Source organism: Nothobranchius furzeri, chromosome 19 (assembly GCF_043380555.1).
Source record: "Nothobranchius furzeri strain GRZ-AD chromosome 19, NfurGRZ-RIMD1, whole genome shotgun sequence".
In the NCBI taxonomy this organism is placed as follows: domain Eukaryota; kingdom Metazoa; phylum Chordata; class Actinopteri; order Cyprinodontiformes; family Nothobranchiidae; genus Nothobranchius; species Nothobranchius furzeri.
Genome location: NC_091759.1, coordinates 17,642,475 through 17,647,474, shown reverse-complemented (window position 1 = coordinate 17,647,474; position 5,000 = coordinate 17,642,475). Strand labels below are relative to the sequence as shown.

Here is a 5,000-nt window from a genome sequence, read left to right as displayed (position 1 = left end):
CCAGCCTCCAGCTGCTGATGGCGGGGTGGAGGAACAGAAGCCTCCAGCAGCTGATGGCAGGGTGCAGGAGCAGCAGCCAGCCTCCAGCTGGTGATGGCGGGGTGGAGGAGCTGAAACCTGGGTCGGACCTGGTCTGCAGCAGGGCCCATTACCACTCAGAAGCTGATGGCAGTGTGTGTTTAGGTCCCTGCGGGGTGGATGAGCTGAAACCTGGGTCAGACTTGGTGTGCAGCAGGGCTCAGCACCCTCCAGAAGCCGATGACAGTGTGTCTTTAACTCCCTGCCTGGTGGGAGAGCTGAAAGCTGGGTCGGACCTGGTCTTTAGCAGAGCTCAGCAGCCTCCAGAAGCTGATGGCAGTGTGTGTTTCATCCCCTGCGGGGTGGGAGAGCTGAAACGTGGGTCGGACCTGGTCTGCAGCAGGGCCCATCACCATCCAGAAGCTGACGGCGGTGTGTGTTTAAGTCCCTGCGGGGTGGGAGAGCCATAACCTGGGTCGGACCTGGTCTGCAGCAGAGCTCAGCAGCCTCCAGAACCTGATGGCAGTGTGTCTTTAATCCACTGCGGGGTGCAGGAGCTGAAACCTGGGTCGGACCTGGTCTGCAGCAGGGCTCAGCAGCCAGCAGAAGGTGATGGCAGTGTGTGTTTAGTTCCCTGCGGGGTGCAGGAGCTGAAACCTGGGTCGGACCTGGTCTGCAGCAGAGCTCAGCAGCCAGCAGAAGCTGATGGCAGTGTGTGTTTAATTCCCTGCCTGGTGGGAGAGCTGTAACCCGGGTCGGACTTGGTCTGCAGCAGGGCCCATCACCATCCAGAAGCTGATGGCAGTGTGTCTTTAATTCCCTGCGGGGTGGAGGAGCAGAAACCTGGGTCGGACCTGGTCTATAGCAGAGCTCAGCAGCCTCCAGCAGCTGATGGCAGTGTGTGTTTAAGTCCCTGCCTGGTGTGAGAGCTGAAACCTGGGTCGGACCTGGTCTATAGCAGAGCTCAGCAGCCTCCAGCAGCTGATGGCTGCGTGTGTTTAAGTCCCTGCGGGGTGCAGGAGCTGAAACCTGGGTCGGACCTGGTCTATGGCAGAGCTCAGCAGCCTCCAGAAGCTGATGGCAGCGTGCCTCTAAGTCCCTGCCTGGTGGGAGAGCTGAAACCTGGGTCGGACCTGGTCTATAGCAGAGCTCAGCAGCCTCCAGCAGCTGATGGCTGCGTGTGTTTAAGTCCCTGCGGGGTGCAGGAGCTGAAACCTGGGTCGGACCTGGTCTATGGCAGAGCTCAGCAGCCTCCAGAAGCTGATGGCAGCGTGCCTCTAAGTCCCTGCCTGGTGGGAGAGCTGAAACCTGGGTCGGACATGGTCTGCAGCAGGGCTCGGCAGCCTCCAGAAGCTGATGGCAGTGTGTGTTTAAGTCCCTGCCTGGTAGGAGAGCTGAAACCTGGGTCGGACCTGGTCTATAGAAGAGCTCAGCAGCCTCCAGCAGCTGATTGCAGTGTGTGTTTAAGTCCCTGCCTGGTGGGAGAGCTGATATCCGGGTCGGACCTGGTCCACAGCAGGGCCCATCACCCTCCAGAAGCTGGTGGCAGTGTGTGTTTAAGTCCCTGCGGGGTGCAGGAGCTGAAAGCTGGGTCGGACCTGGTCTGCAGCAGAGCTCAGCAGCCTCCAGTTGCTGATGGCAGTGTGTGTTTAAGTCCCTGCCTGGTGGGAGAGCTGAAACCTGGGTCGGACCTGGTCTATAGCAGAGCTCAGCAGCCTCCAGCTGCTGATGGCGTGGTGGAGGAGCAGCAGCAGCAGCAGCCAGCCTCCAGCAGCCAGCCAGCCCCCAGCAGCTGATGGCGGGGTGGAGGAGCGGAAGCCAGCCTCCAGCAGCTTATGGCGGGGTGGAGGAGCTGAAACCTGGGTCGGACCTGGTCTATAGTAGAGCTCCGCAGCCTCCAGACGCTGATGGCGGTGTGTCTTTAAGACCCTGCCTGGTGGGAGAGCTGAAACCTGGGTCGGACCTGGTCTGTAACAGAGCTCAGCAGCCTCCAGAAGCTGATGGCAGTGTGTGTTTAGTTCCCTGCGGGGTGGAGGAGCAGAAACCTGGGTCGCACCTGGTCTATAGAAGAGCTCAGCAGCCTCCAGAAGCTGATATCAGTGTGTGTTTAAGTCCCTGCGGGGTGGGAGAGCTGAGACCTGGGTCGGACCTGGTCTGCAGCAGGGCTCAGCAGCCTCCAGAAGCTGACGGCAGTGTGTGTTTAAGTCCCTGCCTGGTGTGAGAGCTGAAACCTGGGTCGGACCTGGTCTATAGCAGAGCTCAGCAGCCTCCAGCAGCTGATGGCTGCGTGTGTTTAAGTCCCTGCGGGGTGCAGGAGCTGAAACCTGGGTCGGACCTGGTCTATGGCAGAGCTCAGCAGCCTCCAGCAGCTGATGGCAGTGTGTGTTTAAGTCCCTGCCTGGTGGGAGAGCTGAAACCTGGGTCGGACCTGGTCTATAGCAGAGCTCAGCAGCCTCCAGCAGCTGATGGCAGTGTGTGTTTGATCCCCTGCGGGGTGGGAGAGCTGAAACTTGGGTCGGACCTGGTCTGCATCAGGGCTCAGCAGCCTCCAGAATCCGATGGCAGTGTGGGTTTAAGTCCATGCGGGGTGCAGGAGCAGAAACCTGGGTCGGACCTGGTCTATAGCAGGCCTCAGCAGCATCGAGAAGCTGATGGCAGTGTGTCTTTAATTCCCTGCGGGGTGGGAGAGCTGTAACCTGGGTCGGACCTGGCCTGCAGCGGAGCTCAGCAGCCTCCAGAAGCTGATGGCAGTGTGTCTTTAATTCCCTGCGGGGTTGAGGAGCAGAAACCTGGGTCGGACCTGGTCTGCAGCAGGGCCCATCACCATCCAGAAGCTGATGGCTGTGTGTGTTTAAGTCCCAGGGGGGTGGGAGAGCCATAACCTGGGTCGGACCTGGTCTGCAGCAGGGCTCAGCAGCCTCCAGTTGCAGATGGCAGTGTGTGTTTAGTTCCCTGCGGGGTGCAGGAGCTGAAACCTGGGTCGGACCTGGTCTATAGCAGAGCTCAGCAGCCTCCAGAAGCTGATGGCAGTGTGTCTTCAATTCCCTGCGGGGTGCAGGAGCTGATACCTGGGTCGGACCTGGTCTGCAGCAGGGCCCATCACCATCCAGACGCTGATGGCAGTGTGTGTTTAAGTCCTAGTGGGCTGCAGGAGCTGAAACCTGGGTCGGACCTGCTCTATAGTAGAGCTCAGCAGCCTCCAGAAGCTGATGGCAGTGTGTCTTTAAGTCCCTGCGGGGTGGGATAGCTGAAACCTGGGTCGGACCTGGTCTGCAGCAGGGCCCATCACCCTCCAGAAGCTGTTGGCAGTGTGTCTTCCATTCCTAGTGGGGCAGGGGAGCAAAGACCTGGGCAGAGGAGCGCCTGTCTGCATCCGATCCGGCCCCTCAGCAGCCCGCCGTGAGCCTTAGAGAACCCCCCCCCCCCCCCCCCCCCCCCCAGCGGGCTCCAGGAACCGGGCCCTGCGTCGGACCCAGCTCAGGCAGGCCCTCCCTCGGGCCCTGCAGCAGGTGGCCCCGTCTATGCAGTCGAAAACCCCGCGAAAATCGGTGTAGAAACGCCCGAGAGGCGTGGTGCGGTTCCCCCGGCCGGTACCGGGTCCGGACCGGTCCGGAAGTCCACCCAGAACACTGCCTGGGGCTTCTGGGCGGCTCCCCAGGCGCAGGCAGTCGAAAACCGCGTGAAAATCGGTTCAGAATTGACAAAACGGCGACCTCGTCGCTCCAAAAACTAAGTCCAAACTAAGCCTTTCGCTTATCGCTTAACGCTTAAGGCGGTCGGCCTTATGGCCAGTAAATGAAAAGTGCCTGCGCCCCTGGAGGTTTTGGAAGGTGCGAGCGATGACCATGCTCGGGTTAGTAGGTGAGGCCATCGGAAAACCAGCGTGAGTTGGCGGGTTTGGGTGGCAATCTATTCCAGGCAGAGTCGACTATCTCTGGGCATCAATTTTGGGATTTTTCCGGCTCTGGTTCTGGGAGAAACGCAGGGGCAAAGTGCACGAGCCGCGGCCGATTTTGGTGGCCTGTCCCTGGGCACAAAGTCTGAGGAGTGTGGGCCTGGTTCTCCGAAAAATACCAGTCTGCTGGAGCTCACTCCCATGGCTCCAGGGGGCACGGCACACCCCCCGGTAGCCGACCAAAGTGATCTACTCGGGCCAGACTCGGACCCACGACCCGGGGTGAGAACCACAACTACTGGTCATCCTTTTGACCTCCAGGGGGCGCGGCAGAGCCTCCCCAGTCCGACGCAAGTGCCCCACTTGGGCCATACTCAGACCCACGGCCCGGGGCGAGAACCACAACTACTGGTCATCCTTTAGACCTCCAGGGGGCCCGGCACAGCCTCCCTAGACCGACACAAGTGCTCCACTTTGGCTGTACTCTGACCCAAGTCCCGGTGCGAGAACCACAACTACTGGTCATCCTTTAGACCTCCAGGGGGCCCGGCACAGCCTCCCTAGGCCGACACAAGTGCTCCACTTGGGCTATACTCTGACCCAAGTCCCGGGGCGAGAACCACAACTACTGGTCATCCTTTTGACCTCATGGTCATCCTTTAGACCTCCGGGGGGCACGGCACAGCCTCCCTAGTCCGACACAAGTGCTCCACTTGGGCTATACTCTGACCCAAGTCCCGGGGCGAGAACCACAACTACTGGTCATCCTTTAGACCTCCAGGGGGCACGGCACACCCCCCGGTAGCCGACCAAAGTGCTCTACTCGGGCCAGACTCGGATCCACGACCTGGGGTGAGAACCACAACTACTGGTCATCCTTTAGACCTCCAGGGGGCACGGCACAGCCTCCCTAGTCTGACACAAGTGCTCCACTTGGGCTATACTCGGACCCACGACCCGGGGTGAGAACCACAACTACTGGTCATCCTTTAGACCTCCAGGGGGCACGGCACAGCCTCCCTAGTCCGACACAAGTGCTCCACTTGGGCTATACTCGGACCCAAGTCCCGGGGCGAGAACCACAACT

At 60.4% G+C, this 5,000-nt stretch overlaps 1 protein-coding gene across 1 annotated transcript in view; it reads right to left on the bottom strand.

Annotated features, from left to right (window-relative positions):
- Nucleotides 1–5,000, bottom strand: part of LOC139064307 (uncharacterized) — a 262,661-nt gene that overhangs the window by 179,519 nt on the left and 78,142 nt on the right. The gene's annotated exons all lie outside the window — the stretch shown is intronic.